At 37.4% G+C, this 19,019-nt stretch overlaps 1 long non-coding RNA gene across 1 annotated transcript; it reads left to right on the forward strand.

The window, feature by feature from the left end:
• The first annotated feature begins 1,770 nt into the window (after positions 1-1,770).
• LOC145716336 (uncharacterized) lies at positions 1,771-19,019 on the forward strand. The gene is made up of 4 exons (XR_014138956.1): positions 1,771-3,602; positions 11,390-11,503; positions 16,537-18,194; positions 18,944-19,019. It is a non-coding gene; the product is annotated as an uncharacterized LOC145716336 (long non-coding RNA).

Consider the following 19,019-nt stretch of genomic DNA (forward strand, 5'->3'; position numbering starts at 1 on the left):
GAATATCTAAAATAATAACTAAAAAGTATTGATAGGGTACATCGGAATGAAAATAGACTGATTACTAGCTAAGATTCTGTTTTTCATATTAAATGGAGGAGTAGAACTTAGGATAAAATGAGCCTCATAAATCAGTGGAGAAAGGAGAAATTATTCAAGAAATGGTGCTGGGCAATCAGTACGGTTTTCACCTCATACTTTCATAATTTGAGATTTAGGAAGAGCTAATTTTAAAAATTAAAAAATGATAGAAGGCCAGAATACAGAAAGAATACTTACAATTTAATCATTTGGCAATAAGAAGACATGATTTTTTTTCAAAAATGGCAAAATATTTGAATAGACACTTCATTATGAAGACATTTGAATGGAAAATGAGCCAAGGAAGAGATGCTCAACAGCATTAATTATCTGGGAAATGCAAATTTAAATGACAGGGAGATAGCTCTACCTACAGGTTAACAAGTGCTCGGTGGAAAGAGCAGAAGGCTGGTCTGAGAACAGCATGTGAAAGTTGATGGGGCTTTACAGGCCACATTCGTGAGTATGTTCAAGAAGGGAGTAGTAAGATCAGTACATGCTCAGTCAGATCCCACAAACCAGCATTTGGTAAACTGTGGGCCAAAGGAAAAATCTGTCTTACAAACTAATTTTGAATGCAGATGAAGCGTTTTTATTTATTACATTTAAAGGATTGCAAAAAAAAAATTACATGTACATAAAGAATAGCATGTCACAGACCACATGTGGCCCAGAAAGCCTAAAATATTTACTACCTAGTCTTCTATAAAAAAAAAAAAAAGCGTACATATTCCTACTATAAACACTGGAGACTAACGAAAGCACTCTTTACCCTAAGATCCCTTGCTGAGAGAAACCTGCAGAAAGTAGAATCCAAATTGAGCAGAACTATTGGAACAAAAGCAAAAGGCAGTTTAGATAAGATTGAAACAGGAGAAGAGAGCCAGCAGATCTTTGAAAATACAACTGCATATGCATTTTCCTACACTTTTGGGACAATACAAAGGAGAGATCTGGAACCAAGAATCTAGGAAATTTATTCTGGCTCACTCTCTCATATTAAGAGTGTAGAAAATTTATCACCCTAAAATGTGAGACCAGAAGAATAGTGTCTTCATTACTATTTAAATCCATAAAGTTATTACCAGGCAAAAGTGAGGAACAGAGTAAAATTCCTAGAGACAGTGCTCATAAAAATAAAGGAGATTCTTCACCTAATGTTTCAAAGTAAGCTTAAAGGAATTAAGAAATCAATGGAAACTGGGGCACCTGGGTGGCATGGATGGTTAAGCATCAGGCTCTTGATTTCAGCTCAGGTCTTGATCTCAGGGTCATGAGTTCAAGCTCCACGTTGGGTTCCATGCAACATGGAGCCTACTTAAAAAAAATTGAAACTATGAAAGAATTGAATACAAACTACAAAAGGATACAAGAATACAAAAGAAAACAACAAAAACTGAAAACTAAAAATTCAAAAATGAAGACTAAAAGGAACCAAAGGTAAATATGCACAATGCATAATGCCTAAAGAGCAATATAAAGTGAAAAGAAAAGGAAAATTTTTAAGTAAATTAGAACTGAAGAAAGATTAAATGTGTTTGAGAGAAAGCAACAGATAGAGAAGACAGGGAAAGATGATCCAGAGCTAGGATCAAAACCCTGAAAAATCAGTCAAAGGAATGAAGCAGGAAAAAAACAAACATGTATGTGTGAATGTGATTATAATAATCCAGGAAAACTTTTCTGAAATAAAGGATTTTTAAAAATTAGCAAAAGAAAAGATAAAGCAAAATGCTAAAAATTTAGAAATAGCACAAAATTAGAAATAACAGCAAAAGACAATTAATAGGTGAAATTATAAAATCAGCAAGAGTATCTTATGAAAATAATCTGAAAACAGAGAAATTGATAATCTTCTAAAAATATGCAGCCTTACAAAATTAACTCTACTAGAGATAGAAAGTGAAATAGGCTATTTACCCTATAAGCAAATGATCTAGTGTTAAGTTTCCACAGACACAAAAATTTCAGGCCAGATGTTTTCATAGGGAAATTAACAAATTTTCTTGTTTTTCATGACCTTGAAAGTTTTGAGGAGTACTGGTCAGGTATTTATTGGTCAGGTCTCTAGTGGAATTGTCTGATGTTTTTCTCATGATCAGAATGGAATTACAGGTTTTGGGGAAGAAGATCATAGAGATAAAGTGCCATTTTCGTCACTTCACATCAAGGATACATACCATCATTTTAACTTACTGCTGCTGATGTTGACCTTGACCATCACTTGCCTGAAGTAATGGCTATACACAGCCTACATTTAAGGAGTGGGGATTTATGCTCCATTTTCCTAAAAGCAAAGTATCTTCATAAATCTTTTGGAATTCTTCTGCATGAGGGATTTGTCTCTTTCCTCTAATTTATTAATTTATCTACTCTTTATATCAATATAGATGCATAGATATTTATTTTATATTTCATGTTATAATCTAATATGACATTTTGTTGCTCACATTGTTCCAGATTTGGCCATTGGGAGCTCTTTCAGTTGTGTCCCTTTGAGACACTTACTATCATAAATGGTGTTTTGTTAATTTCATTACATTTGGCTCTGTAAGTTGCTCCAGTCTCATCTTGTATATTTTCTGTTCTAGTTTAGTCCTAGAATCAACCATTTTCCAAGGAACCCTGTTATTTTTGACTTTAGCCTTTTAGAACCCACTCAATTCCAAAGTTACTTAGGTCAGCGTCATTCCCCCATTCCGTGAGGTTGATTTATCTATTGATTACACAGTTAGATGCTCTTGTCACAGTCTGCATTCTTTCTAGGATCCTCTGACCTCCTAAATTATTTTTAAAAAATTTTTCATGCCTTAAGTTTCAAGCTCTTTTTGCTCTAAAGTTCTGTGGGTTTGACAAATGCATGTCACATATCTACATTTACTGATAATTTGTAGGTAAGCAAGGGGAGACTACTATGTAGACAATTATCTTACCTCTGAACAGACAGTTTTAATTTTTTCTTCCTAATCTATATGTAGGAAAAACCTAGAATAAAAAATATTTTGCCAGAACTGGCAGGAACCATCTTTGCTCTACTCATCAGGTAAAATTTTCTTTGGCTTTATCGTATGCAGTTGGTTTCCCTTTTCTGTGTCCCAAAAGCTTTAAAAAGGAGATTTTTATTTTGTTTTGTATTTCAGTATAAAGGAGCTTTTGTTATAAAAGAAGGCCGCTTGGAACAATAAAACTTTCTTTTTAGATCCAATATTTTAAAAGGGAAAAAAATCCCTTAAATCTCATCCTCTTGGTTCAGTGCCATATGGTTGGGTAATAGACATAATGCAATCCTGTGACAAAACTTGGGATTTCCAGGTGAAAAATTGGCTAGTGTCATTGACCATTGATATACCACAGGAAAAGGGCACAGTCACCACCAGTAGGGTGTTTGTCTTTTATCAAGGCAAGGATCAGTGAGTACGTGGTTCTGAGTTTGTAAAGGGTGCTCTTTATTTCAGATGTTCTGCCCATGCAGAAGAGCAAAGAAGAAAACTTCCTACCCAGGCAGAGCTTGGATTTGTCAGGTGTGATTTATGGCTATTTATTTTAGTTGCTATTTGAGTAATCAGTTTTTTCCCTTGACAGTCTATACTACTATTTAGTTTTGCCAAGTTTTTAATAATGAAAAGAACTGGATTTGAAAATTGAAATGCCTCCAAGAGTGTATGTGATTGTGCCTGGAAAGATATAAAGGAGAGGAAGGGAGTTCTCTAGAGGAGGAAGTTGTCTGTTTTGACTTTTTATTTCCTAGCACTTGAAACATAGTAAGTGCTGAAAAAATGCCTTCGGGTTAGTGAAAAAGTACATCACCTGGTGTCATCATTACAGAATGGTAGTAGGAATGGAGATGCAGCAATACATACCCATTGCAACTATTTGATAATTCAGAAATGGGATCAATGAAGGTCTGACAACTTTTCTACCCCTGTAATAGCTCTTCTGTCTGCAAACTCAGGGTTCTTTGGTTATAAGTGGCAGAAACACATTCGTTGTAGGCAAAATGGTGGATTGGTTACTGCTATGGACTGAATGTGTGCCCCACCCCCAAATTTATATGTTGAAGCTCCAGTCTCATAAACCTCAATGGGACTGTATATGGAGATAGAGCATTTGTAAAAGTAGTTGAGTCATAGGGTAGGGCTCTGATCTGATAGGATGAGTGTCCTTTTAAGAAGAGGGAGAAAGACCAGAGCTCACCCTCTCTCTTTGCATGCACAGAGGAAAGACCACATGAAGATACAGCAAGCAGGCAGCTCTCTGCTGCACGCTAGGAAGGAAGAGCAGTCTTACGAGAAACCAGATTGGCCAGCACCTTGATCTTAGACTTCCCAGCCTCTGGAACTGTGGAAAATAAATTTCTGTTGTTTTCAAGGCTCTCAGTCTATGACATTTTGTTATAGCAGGCCAAGCAGATGAATACAGTCACTCACGTGGTAGAAGAGTTAATGGCATAACTCACAGGCTTAAAGGAAGAGATGTAGGAAGTCTAGCCTCAGGGAAAGCCACCAAGACTTGCTCAGTCACGCTTTCTTTTTTTGTGTGTGCTTGTGCCTGCTTAATTTTGTCCTATTTTTTTTTTTTTAAGATTTTATTTATTTGACAGAGAGAGACACAGCGAGAGAGGGAACACAAGCAGGGGGAGTGGGAGAGGGAGAAGCAGGCTTCCTGCCGAGCAGGGAGCCCGATGCGGGCCTCGATCCCAGGACTCTGGGATCATGACCTGAGCCGAAGGCAGACGCTTAATGACTGAGCCACCCAGGCGCCCCAATTTTGTCCTCTTGAAAGACTCTCCATGTGGCAGAAAAAACCACTCACACTCAGATTTACCTTCTCCTATTCCAGCAATCCCAACAGCAAGTTCTGTTTCCCATGTCTAAAAATCAGGCCTGGAGAAGGACTCTGATTAGCCCTGCTTAGAACAGGGGCTCACACTTTAGGATAAATGTCTCCCACTGAGAGAATAATTAGTTATCATTGACAAGGTTGCATGCCCATCGCTGTCACTGTGTACAGAAGAGCCAGGCACAATCCCATCAAAACCATGTGTAAGGGGTTAGTGGTGGTTTTTTAAAGGAAAGGACGCATTAATATGAAAGGACATTGTCTACTCCACGGAGGCTGGGCAGCCATATCTGTGATTTGGGGAAATTGAAGCATCTCCAAATTAATGTTCAGGGACTCAGAATCAAGCCATATTTTGACTAGTACAGCTCTGATGGTGCTTCACATTTTCAGAAATTAGGCTTCTATCTAGTTCCTGAAACGAAGTTGTTGTCAAGTACTTGGGTTCTGAGTGTTTTAACACTGTTTTATCCCCATTTTCATAGGCTATGCCATGATCACAGCTCTAGTATTCCTAATTCCTCTCAACTTGAAATTTGTCAGGAAGTAGAATTCCATGGTTGGATCTACTCCTTTGAGATCAATTTTCTGCCTTTTTGATTCCTGAACATTATTTGCTTCTGGATTCCATATTGCCATGCTATGTCTATAGTATGTTTATTATAAAAACCCATTTTCCTCATGTTAGACTCATGTGAGGTTGGCTGATATCCCGGAATAATTCTTGCTACAATATCTGACCAAGCTGGAAGAGGACTCTAGAAATTTGCAGTGTAGTTGAGGTTCTCCTGCTCCCCTTACAGACTACTTTTAGTAGGTGCACTGACTTCAGGTTCCTCTCTGTCCTTTTCTGCCTATTATAGCTTTACCTGAGATAGAAGAAATACCATTTATAACTTTTAAAGCATGTATACCATAACTTTTGATATTCACATTTTATGTAGTTTCCTCTGATATTAATTCTGGGCTTTGGCCAATAGGACATGAGCAAACATGACACCAGCAGAGTCTTGAGAGTATTTACATACTGGGATATTATACTCTTGGACTGTTCAGTCTTAGATTCGTGAGGCACTAAGTGAAGATGTCTGGCTGCACTATTGGAGAGACCATGTGGAGAGAGAGAGAGAAAGGGAGGGAGAGAGAGAGATGTTCGGACAATTGGAACAGTTCCAGTGGTTCCATCCATCCTAAGTAAGGTACCATACAGGCAAAAGAAGTTATCTTGGATAATCCAGCCCCAACAGAAGAAATGACAGCTAAAGCCTACCTAGACTGCAAAATTTTGAGAAACAGTGAATCATTATTGTTTTAAAGCCCCTAAATCTTGCAGTGGTTTATCGTACATGATAGATAATGAAACACACTGCTTTTTGTCAAATTTGGAGATGCCAGTCGTTTGTCTTTGCCCTACCTTGGTTCCATTCCAGAAGTCAGGATGAGTGGTCATTTATGAACAGATGTTCCTGCCATATTTCTGATGGAGTAAGGAGGTAGCATGTCAATGTATCAAGAACCTTCACTCTGTGGAGCTGGGAAAATCCAAGTCTGTTTTCTGTCCAATGGAGTTGATGTGTGTATGAGGTTTTGTAAACTGGGAGATGTTGGCTCTTACAGATTCAGTTCTTTCATATAGTGGTTGAGAGAATTTAATGCAATGATGCACATAAAGCATCATGCCAAGACTTGATAATCCATCCGTAGTGGCTGTCATGTTTATCAATCTTACTTTTTCTCAGGTTTTACAGACTCTTGAATTTTCTCTGTGGCCCTCAGAATGCAGATACCTAACTAGGGGTTTGCAGTTGGAATGAGGCTCTATCTCCATCTAACTGACTGGGAATTTCAGTCTTCTGTGTCTAACTTTGCAGGCACAACATTTCTAGAAGGATTTGTCAAGGAAGCTGTTTGGTTTTTGTTTGTTTGTTTTCACCTAATTTCTCTCCACACTTCTGCAACTACACTCCTACCATGTTCTCCTGGATGATCTCTTCCCTCAGGCTTCTAATGCCTGTTCTGTAATCAAAGTGAATGCTTGATTCCCGTGTCTGGACTTCATCTTTTATTAGCCAACAAATCATTACCATATGGATTTGGCTATTTTCCCAGCTTTGGTTGTTTAGTTATGGCCATGACACCCAGCCATGTTACAAGCTACTCATGGAAATTGTTATGTCATTCAATTGCCTCACTCTCATCTAAAGTACGATTTTTGACAGGTCCACCCATAGCTCTGAAATATGTTATGGAGAGATAATTGGCTAATGCCCATGTAATAGCTATCTCTTCTTTGGGGTTTAGGCATTGAAAATATTTGAAAGAAATGAGCTGGCTAATGCACAGTATGATTATTAAACTTTTCTCCAAAGGTTATACTAGTTGAATATGCAATCTCAAATAATATTTATTAAAAGTTAGAATTTCTAGTCCACAGAGTTTGGAGCATCAGAATTGTTAATTAAGCCTGGTTTTGCACTGGTATATTTTCAAGGATTATTAACCGACAATACAATTTTTTAAAAACCTGATTTTTCAAACAAGCCACTAACTGACTTTGTGCATTTAAGTAGGTCACTTAGCTTCTCTAGGCTTCAATCTGATCACTTATGAAAGAAAATGTTACATATACCAATACATTTGGATAAAATCCTAAAAAAATAAAACCTAAAAAGAAATAGAAAGCCTCAATACTTTTATAACCATTATATTAGTCTGCTGAGGCTTCTATAAAAAAATACCATAGTCTGGGTTGCTTAAACAACAGAAATTTATTTTCTTAAAGTTCTAGAGGTTGGGAAGTCCACAGTCAAAGTGCTAGACAATTTTATTCCTGGTGAGAATTCTTCCTGGCTAATAGACAGCTGCCTTCCCACTGTACTTTCACATGGCAGAAAAAAAAGTAGCTGTTTAACAGCTCTTATAAGTACACTAATCCTTTAGGATCAGAACTCCACCCTTATGACATGATTTAACCTTAATTACTTTCTTACTCCAAATACAGGCATACTGGTTGTTAGGCCTTCAACATATACATTTGGAGGGAACATAATTCAGTCCATAGCAATCATTAAATAAATTGCTAGAAGAATACAAGGAAAATATTAAGAAAACACAAGGAAAATATGGTTTCTGGGAAACTTAAAAGATCATTTTATATTATTTTTAAAGATTTTATTTATTTGAGAGACAGAGCAAGCAGGTGGAGGAGCAGAAGGAGGGGGGTAAGCAGACTCCCCACTGAGCATGGAGTCTTACCTGGGGCTCAATCCCAGGACCCTGAGATCATGACTCGAGCCAAAGTCAGGTGCTTAACCGACTGAGTCACCCAGGTGCCTAAAAGATCATTTTAAGCTTACACAAACTCTTTCAGAACCCAGGAAAAGAGTGAATATTTCCCAAATCATTTTATGGAGCTAAATAGAACCTTGATTGCAAAACCAAGTGAGGACAGCATGAGCAAGAAAATTATCTACAAATCTCCCTTGTGAATATAAATGTATAAATTGTAAAAAAGAATTATTAGCAAACCAAATCTAACACTATATAAAATGATAAACAAGTTTTTAAAAAGATTTTATTTATTTATTTGTCAGAGAGAGAGAGAGAGCACAAGCAGGGGGACCCTGAGATCTTGACCTGAGCCAAAGGCAGACGCTTAACCGACTGATCCATCCAGGCATCCCTATAATAAACAAGTTTGGTCTAATACAGAAATCCGAGAGTGGTTTAATATCAGAAAACCTACAGATGTCCTTTCTCTCATTAACAGATGAAAGTAGGAAGATAATATATAACCACCTGAAAGAATGCAGACTTATTTTTTAAAAATCATCATCCTTCCATGAGAAACACTCAGTGAAATATGACTATGAAGAAACTTTCTTAAGGATATCTAACAAAAATTGAATGCAAATATCCTTCTTCATGGAACATTGTTTGAAGCATTTATTTAGAAACTAGGAATAAGATGTCACCTTTTCTGGAGGGCCTAGGTAGTGTAAGAGAATATATTGTACAAAATGCCTAAGAATTGGAACTAACAAATCTGTCAATGACAAAGGTGCTATGACTGAATACGTAGAAAATGCAAAAGAATCTACAGTGAGATTATTAAAAACAATACAGGTGTTTATCTCAAAGTGGAGTCTGAGAAAGGGGCTGGGAGGCATGGCTTTTTTTGGGTGGCGACCTCAGGGAAGTAGCAGTGAAGTGGCTGGAAGAATGGGACAGGGAGTAAGAAAAGCCAATACATGGTGTGTTATTGAGTTAGCTATTGCTGTGGGCAACTGCAGTTTAATCCCACTGATGACTCTCTGAAGGTCTGTGTAGACAGTGACTTACAACTATCCCTCTAAACATGGGATGTTGGTAGAGAGTCACCAAAGTATATGTCTGAGGTAGGATCCTGGTATTACATACATCAAATTTCCCACCACTGTTGGGCTAAAATTGGAAACAAGATGACAAAATGTGGTGCAGGGTCCCCAAGCATCTGCCGCAGTGACTGGATAAAAGACCACTATAAAAAATAAATTGGATTTCTATATACAAGAAATAAACAGAAACAGAATTAAAAATACATGCCAGAGATGTATAGAGAAAGTTATAAAAATTATAAACTTCCTTGGAAGTCCATGTATGGCTAAATAAATGGAAAGATTTACCATTTTCGTGGAAAATAAGTCAATATTGTAATGATGTAAATTCCCCCCAAAGTGATCCATAGAAGTGAAATCCTATCAATATATCATCCAGTTTAAAAAAAAATATTTCATATGGATTTGATTTTTTTTGTCTTCCCAAGAATAATGAATGTTAAGGAATTTATAACAAAGCAACATGATAAGGTGGAAAGAACCTGCACTTTGGAATAAAACTAAACATTATTTTTAGTGCTATTTCCAAAAAATACTTAACCTCGGAGAAATCATTAACTTTATGAAGGAAAGGGTAATGCCTAAGCTCAAAGAATTATGAGGACTAAATCAAAACAAAACAAAACGATTAAGTAAGAATGTAAAGAAAGTGCCTGGCACGTAGTAGGTGTTCAGGAAGTTTTCATTCTCTTCTTTTTTCCTTGAAGACAGGCTTCCATTTTATAGTTCTCAGTATTTCCATTCTGTGGTCAACAAACTCAAAAAAATAAGAATAGATTTTTACCAGCTATGAAACTTTTTGGAGAATAAAGAAATCAAGTGGGAAGCATTAGCTTGAAATGTCAGTATTCCCTTGAAAACCCGGACCTCTTTTTCCTATTTTACTGTCACCTAAATCCCTGTTGTTTGTCACATTCTTTATGATGTTCTTTTAGACATTCTTTTTTTTTTAATTTAAATTCAATTTAGTTAACATATAGTATATTATTAGTTTCAGGGGCAGAATTTAGTGATTCATCAGTTGCATATAACACCCAGTGCTCCTTACATCACATGCTCTCCTTAATGTCCATCACCCAGTTACCCCATCCCCCTGCCCACCTCCGCTCCAGCAACCTCAGTTTGTTTCCTATAGTTAAGAGTCTCTTATGGCTTGCCTCCCTCTCTGTTTTTATTTTATTTTTCCTTCCCTCCCCCTATGTTCATCTGTTTTGTTTCTTAAATTCCACATATGAGTAAAATCATATGGTATTTGTCTTTCTCTGACTGACTGATTTCACTTAGCATAATATCCTCTAGTTCCATCCACGTCATTGCAAATGGCAAGATTTCATTCTTTTTGATGGCTGAGTAATACATTCTTGATTTTAAAATAACCAATTCTATCAATCTTTATCTTATGCTTAGTGCGTTTTTGGGTCTTATTCAATAAAATATATTCATTATGATGGCTTTGTAATAAATCTTGATGTCTAGGAGAACAAGTCTCCTGTATTCTTCTCAAATACTCTTGGGCCTTGGGTATTTCATGTTAATTTTAGAATCAATTTGTGAAGTTTCTCAACAAACTGTGTTGAGATTTTGATTGATATTACAGTATTCTGTAGGTTAATTTAAGTTGAATTTGCATTTTTTAGAATATTGAGCTTTTCTATCTGTGAACATAGACTATATCTAATTTATTCAGCCTTAATGTTTTTTAAAATGTTTTATTTTTTTTAAGTTGAATGTTGAGTTTGTGGGTGTGCATTTTGGGGTTATGCTTCATAACTTAAATATATGCAATATGTATCAAATATAATCTTTTTAAAAATGAGGAAGGAAATATGCCTTAAGTGGAATGTAGCCATTAAAAGTGATGGTAAATTTATTGATATGGAAAGATCCACAGCATCTTAATAAGTGAGAAATGCCTTTTTCATAATAACATATGTTTTAGGTAAATGCCATTTATTAAATACATGTGAAATGATGAGTGTAAAGAGAGATATTTGAAATCTACTGAAAATGCAGAATTGAATACAAGAGTCAGATAGAGAAGCACTTTGAAAATGGTGAAGTAAGAACCTTTAACAATCCCTTCCTCCTTCCAGAAAAGCAACAAGAACACTGACAAAAATTGTCAAAATGAAAATGTTCAGAACTCTGGAAATTACAGAATTGCAAAGTTTAAGGAGCATCTGTTCAAGAAAGTCAGCTGGGTCATGGTAAGAACATTGAGCTTTGTGGTGTCTTAACTTGCTTTCACCTCTCTCTCTCTTTTTTAGATTTACAATAACTTTGACAACTGACACCCTGACAACTACAGTAGCTGTAATAGCCAGCAAACTAGTGGCTACTGGAGGGGGTGATATGGGTTTGGAGCTCTCTAAAAGTCCCATTACCTAGAAATTTGACATTATTTGACCTGTCTGGTAGCTCACTAAAAATCTCCATTCCCAGGGCTTGTCTTTATATGACTTCAGGACTCACTCTATGTCGATAGTCCTATCCCTGGAGCATTTGTCAAAAATAATCAGCAATTGTTTAACACTGGCCAAGGTGGTATAACCAGTTAGGGCTAAAAAAGGCAGACTACAATACTTAAAAGAAAAAGTTGGGAATGAGATGTCCATGTGGAGCTTTGAAAAACTCCAGCATATCTTGGAGTCTAGAAGGCCACATGCATGTGCTTGGATGTGTGCATGCCTAGGCAAGGCCTGAAAAGGCCCTTAACTCTCTGACATTGAGGTTGTGCAAGTAGGACATGAAGACTAAGGGAGAGTTGTAAACTGCCTGCCAGAGCACTGAAGGCGTGTCCCAATACATGCACAGAACCTCTCAGCAAAGACCAAGACACTTATTGGTTCATGGCATTTAAGGAAATCTCTGTCCATTCTTTAGCTGATCATTAAGTTACTCAAGCAGAGATTTCAGTGGCCACATACAATAAAGGATATAAACTTTACAGTATTAATTCAGAAAAGTCACTAAACAAACAACAACAACAACAAACCTTGGGCAGGGAGAATCAGATTTTTGTGAAATTAAATAAGCATATCATTTAAAATACCTAGTTTTTAATGAAAATTAAGAGACATGCATAGAAATAAGAAAGTATGGTCCATACACAGAAAAAAAATGCCATCACTAGACACTACCCCTAGGAAAACCAGACATTCTTACTACACAAAGATTTTATTTTATTTAAATTCAAGTTAGTTAACATATAATGTATTATTAGTTTCAGGGGTAGAATTTAGTGATTCATCAGTTGCATATAACACCCAGTGTTCCTTACATCAAGTGCTCTCCTTAACACGCACCACCCAATGACCCCATTCTCCCACCCACCTCCCCTCCAGCAACCCTCTGTTTGTTCCCTATTGTAAGGAGTCTCTTATGGTTTGTCTGTCTCTCTGTTATTGTCTTCTTTTATTTTTCCTTTCCTTCCCCTATGTTCATCAGTTTTATTTCTTAAATTCCACATATGAATGAAATCATATGGCATTTGTCTCTCTGACTGGTTTATTTCACGTAGCATAATACTCTCTAGTTCCATCCATGTCATTGCAAATGGCAAGATTTCATTCTTTTTGATGGCTGAGTAATATTCCACACTCACAAAGATTTTAAATAAGCTATTTAAAAAATGTTCAAAGAGCCAAAGGAAACCGTGTCTAAAAAACTAAAGGAACAAATGAGAACAATGTCATGCCAAATAGTGAATATCAATAAAGAGAGAAATTATCAAAAGGAACCAAATAGTAATTCTGCAGTTGAAAAGTACAATAAATAAAATGTTAAATTTACTAGAGGGGCTCCATAGCATGTTGAACAGGAAAAGGAATAAAGCAGAGAACTTGAAGGTAGATTGATGGAGATTATGCAATCTAAGGAACAGAAAGTACAAAAGCATGAAGAAAAATAAGCAGAACTTCAGAGGTCTGTGTGACATCACTATATGCATAATGGAAACCCCCAAAAGAAAGGAGAGAGAAAATGCAGAAGAAAGAATATTTGAAGAAATAGTGATTAAAAACTGTCAAGCTTTGAAATCCCCAAACAGAGAATCTTAAAAGCAATAAGAGAAAGGTGACTCATCATGTACCAGGGATTATCAGTAATTATCAGCTGACTTTTCTCATCAGAAACCATGGACATCAGGGGTGCCTGGGTGGCTCAGTCAGTTAAGCATCTGCCTTGGGCTCAGGTCATGATCCCGGAGTCCTGGGATTGAGCCCTGTGTCAGGTTCCCTGCTCAGTGGGGAGTCTACTTCTCCCTCTGCCTCTGCCCCTTCCCCCCACTCATGCTCACTTTCTCTTCTCTCTCTCAAAAAAAAAAAAAAAATCCTGAAAAAAAAGTAGAAACCATGGACACCAGAAAGCAGTGAAGTAACATATTTAAAGTGCTGAAAGAAAAAGACTATTAATCAAGATTTCAATGTCCGGCAAAACTATGATTCAAAAATGAAGGATAAATTAAGACATTTCCAGATAAACAAAAGCTGAGAGAATTTGTTGTTAGCAGATCTCCCTTACAAGGAACACTAAAGAGTGTACATCTTGAAACAAAAGGATAATAGATGGTACTATGAATCAACAAGAAGATAAAATACTACTAAAAGATAACTGTGTAGATAAGTATAAAAGACAATATAAGTATATTTGTAGTTGTAATTCTTTTTTTTCTCCTATCTGAAAAAGAACTGCATAAAGCAATAATTATAATATTGTGTCAATGGGCTTATAATGCATAAAGATGCAATTTGTATGACAATAAGAGCACAAAGGAGGTGGGATCAAAGCTGTGTTGCAGCAAAGCTTTTGTATACTATGGATTATGTGCTTATCTAACTAGAAGATTGTAAGTTAAGATGTTAATTTACTAATTACATCACTCAAAAAAATCATAAAAGAAACAAGAGAATTGAAATGGTATACTAGGAAAATCTTTGTGAAACACAATAGAAACTGGAGGAGTTTGATGGAGGAAAAGACAAGCAAAGACACATACTTACAGGAAACAAATAGCGAAATGACAGAAATATATCTTGCCTTTTCAGTAAGTATATTAAATGTAAGTGGACTAAACACTCTAATCAAAAGTCACTGGTTGGCGGAAATGAATAAAAAATATAATCCAACTGCCTTCCTGTATAAGAGGCACACTTTGAATAGCAAGATCAAATAGGTTGAAAATAAGAGAATAAGAAAAGATACCATGCAAACAATACCCAAAAGATAGCTAAAGGGGCCCTACTAATATAAGCAAAATAGATTTTAACAACAGAAAAGTGTGACTGAGAAAACAAGGCTATCTTATTGCCCTTTATAAGTGGGTCAGTCCATCTCAAAATTACTGGAGCACAGGAAAATCAGTGCTTAGAGGGAAATTTATGGCTGTGATTGTAAATTTATAGCTGAAAACTAATAAGTCTTCAAGGTTGCAGGGTACAATATCAGCTTAGAAAAATCAACCATATTTCTAAACACTAGCAATGAATAATTCAAAATGAAATTAAGAAAAGCAATTATGATATTAAGAAAATGAAGAAAACTCTATTTACAATGGAATAAAAAAGAATAAAATACTTAGGAATAAATTTAACAAAAGAAGTATAAAATAAAAAAATATGTATTTTTTTTTTTATAACTATGAGATGATGGATATTAATGTGGTGATCATTTCACAATGTATGTAAGTCAAATGATTGTGCTGAACACCTTAACCTTATACAGTGCTGTATGTCAATTATATCTCAATAAAACTAGAAAAAAAGTATATACACTGAAAACTAAAAGTACTGTTATAAGGAGTAGTGGTGAGAATGTGGAGATATTGCAATCCTCATACATTGCTGATGGAAAGTTGTAGCTGCATTGAAAAATAGTCTGCAGTTCCTCAAAAAGTTAAACATAGAATTACCATATGACCCAGCAATTCTACTTCTAAGTATACATCCAAGAGCATTGAAACATATCCATACAAAAACTTGTACACAAATATTCATACCTGGGATATTCATAAGACTAAAAACATGGAAATAACTCCTATAAATATAGAAATAAAATGTATTATATTCATATAATACAATATTATTCAGCTGTAAAAAAAAAAATATGAAGTACTGATTCAAGCTACAATGTGGATAAGCCTTGAAGCCATTATGCTAAGTGAAATAAAAGCCAGTCACAAAAAGCATATTATATTGTATGTCATTGTTTAGTTCCCATTTATATGAAATGTCCAGAATATGCAGATTCTTAGAGACAGAAGGTGCATTAGCTGTTGCCATGGGCTGGAGAGAGAGGAGAATAAGGAATGACTAATAGGTACAGGGTTTCTTTTGGGGTTGGTAAAAATTTTCTTGAATTAGATTGTGGTGATGGTTGTACAACTCTATGAATATACTGAAAACCACTGACTTGTACATATTAAGAAGGTGAATTTTATGTTGTGTAATTTGTGTCTTAATAAAGTTGTGATCTAAAAAAGATGCATCCCAAGGTCCTCTTCAGGTCTGATACTTTCTTTTAAGGCACATAACCCAAACATAACAGCTATAGCAAACCTAAATAATCTCAGAATCGTCCAGGAAAGGAGGCTTCAATTTTTCCGTAGTGCCATACCCACAGAGAATTCTTGGAAGATATTTTGCATGTACAAAAACTGTTTGAAAGTCCCTTGCTGCCAAACTGGACCAAGGGAATGACTGCAGTTGGTGGGCCTGACTGACTCATTGCATGGTCCCAGAATTGAAAAATCACCTCCTGTTGCCTAATTTTAAAAAATGTACAGATTCTGTGTCCCTCGTTATGCTCAAGTTCATCTCTGCTCAGCTGAACAGTTTCCTATGGTTGCATCTGGCGACTCTGGACTCTAGGTCACGTGGTCTCTTAAGAGGGGAGAGTTCTTGTAGGAAAGCATAATAAACTTAAGTGATACAATATAAAAATGTACAGTCTTGTATCGTGACTAACATAACATAATAAAGTAAAAAAATGTAGTCTTTTAAAACAGCAACTTATTATATTAAAATTTGTTAAAAATAACATGTGTACTTTTAGAAGTATTCAACAAGTACAGAAGAAGAGTCTTCCTTTATCACTAAACCCACATTTCACTCCCAAGAGGTAACTCCAGTGAGGGAGTTACTATATTATTCTGCCAGACATTTGCCTGGTTGCCCTCAGATCCTATCTCTCGTCTGTTCTGTGTGGCGGGGAACTCACTGCCCACCCTCTGGTTTATCCTCAGGTTTCTGGAAAGGTTTGGCTGATGGACTATACCGGCAGGACACTGAGTGGTGCCCCTTTGGCTTCAGGTGGCATTTCTAAGGCAAGTGCACCTCCTCTCTGGTCCTGTCTTCCTCTCAGGGGCCCATCGTGGTTGCAGCTTCTCTGGGGTGGCTCCAGCACCGGGGATTTGGTAACACTCTCCTCTATGTTTTCCTCCAACCAACGGTGATAGAGACTTCCTGTTTTTTTGCTAAATTCTGCAGCATCTCACCCTACACCATTTAGCATCTCAGCTTTTGTCATCGACTGTTCCACAAGTGTGTTCAGTTCTTCTGTTGGAAATACCCACGGTAGTCTGTTCTCTGTCTGGACACTGACTGATACACAACATTCTTCCAGAAATTCTCTATGATTCTATAGTCATATGCATAAATAGCTTTTTTTAATGTAAATGAGGTCATAATAGTTATGCGTTGCCTTTCTATTTTACCATCCAGCCTGGAGATCTTTCCCATTAGCCTGTGTAGATTGACAGCTGTCAATTTTTTTCAAATAGCTGCAAGTCATTCCATTGTAGGGACATACTGTAGTGTATTTAACCAGGGTTCTACTGGTGGAACTTGAAGTCCCCTCCAGTTTTATGTTATTAATAACACTGCTACCTATATACATATATACACATCATCGTATATATGGGGACGTTTGGAAAGCTGAGAGAAATTGCCACATTGGTTTCCGAAGAGACGATCTGAATTTCTACTCCAAGTCAATGTATAAGTGTACTTGTTTCCTCATATTCTTACTCATTTTGTGTATTATTAAACCTTCAATTCTTTCCAATCTGATAGAGACGGAAAAGGCCAGATCTCATTTTTTAAGGGCAGTTTTCAAGTAATGGATGTAATTAAGGGGACCTGTGTTCTTCTGTAGAGAAGCCCTGGGCATGACCTGGAAGTCAGAGGTCAAACAAAGCAGGAGCCTGCCGTTGGCCGCATAACAGTGGAAAGCCCGGACCAGGGCCTGTGCGGAGTATGGAGATACTCTTACTTCAGAATGGGCCTGGAGCAAGCCGATTCTGAGGACACGTGCTGTCTTGTGGAGGTGTGGTGTGTGGGGTGTGTGTGTGCAGGTGTGCTGCAGGCTTCTCTTGTATGGGATTTAATGTTTACTCCCTGGAACATGAGGGTCAAAGCCCACCATAAGCCCTCTTGCTGGAGAATTTCTGTGGAGTCAGCCTTAAGTAGCTTAGGCTTCCAAAAGAATTAACTGCTGAAGATGAGCTCCTAGAACAGTCCCCAAGTGAGACTGTGGTTTTTAGGCACCCAGTCAATAGGGTTTTTCTTCATGGGATTGCGAGTCCCACACTGAAGCCTTGATGAAAAGATGATTCTCTCGGGCGCCTGGGTGACTCAGTTGGTTAAGCGACTGCCTTTGGCTCAGGTCATGATCCTGGAGTCCCTGGATCGAGTCCCGCATCGGGCTCCCTGCTCAGCAGGGAGTTTGCTTTGCCCTCTGACCCTATCCCCTCTCATGTGTTCTCTCTCATTCTCTCTCTCTCAAATAAATAAATAAAATCTTAAAAAAAAAAGATTATTCTCTCAAAGGAGAGCAGCCTCCAGGAAGGAAGAGCAAGCCTTGGACTGCAGCTGTAGCCCCGGGAGTTCCAGACTGTGCCTGGTAATGAAGTGGGCGGTGGCAGGTGGATGTAGGGGTAGAGGAGCTTGGGATGCAGGGAAACAGCTTCCAGAAGGACAACCCAGAAGTGGTTGTTGGGGAAAGAATCTACTTGAGGGAGGCTGATCTGTGCAGCCCCACCATCCATGTGGCCTTCTTTGTTCGTTGGTGGCACCCCCGTGTGTAGGTTGGCCAGGGGAGGAAGGGAACAACCAGGAAAAGGTGGGAGGGGGATTTTCTGAAGCTTACAGTTACCCACTTCATGGATTTACCCTTGCGCCTGCCCCAGGACCCTTCAAAAGCTACAGATTTAGTGTTTCTCCATTTTAAGGTTTTGTTTTTGTTTTTAAATGTCTTAGCTCATTCTTTGCCATCTGTGTGATCTTCCAGTTAGCTTAAATTGGGCAGGGTGAGGGGACCGGGGAAAGAGATTGGAAAATAGAAGAGATTTGAGGGGTGGGGAAAGAGGAAGGGGGAGAGGAGGAGATCTAATGCCATAAGTAGGTCTCTTACCTAAGGCTAACCCCCATCTAATTGTTGGAATCTGGTTTCCCTGCCAGTCTAAGACATGTATGTGAGGTCCCCTTTATTCCTCAGCTACTGTTCATCCTCAGCGGCCTCTGATTTTGAAGAGAACTCTTTTGTCCCTAGGTGTTAGAAGTGGGATTGCTTCTTTGTTGTCTACACAGATAAAGCTCTTTCTGAGTATCTAAAATCTATTCAGTCAGAACAGCACCCTCTCCCCTCTTCAGGAATCAAGTAACCACGAACACTGCCCCGCTTTCTGAGAGGTGCCCACCCATCCTGGACTATGCAGTGGCCTCAGAG

Source organism: Leptonychotes weddellii, chromosome 11, assembly GCF_054177405.1.
Source record: "Leptonychotes weddellii isolate Sample4059 chromosome 11, ASM5417740v2, whole genome shotgun sequence".
NCBI lineage: Eukaryota > Metazoa > Chordata > Mammalia > Carnivora > Phocidae > Leptonychotes > Leptonychotes weddellii.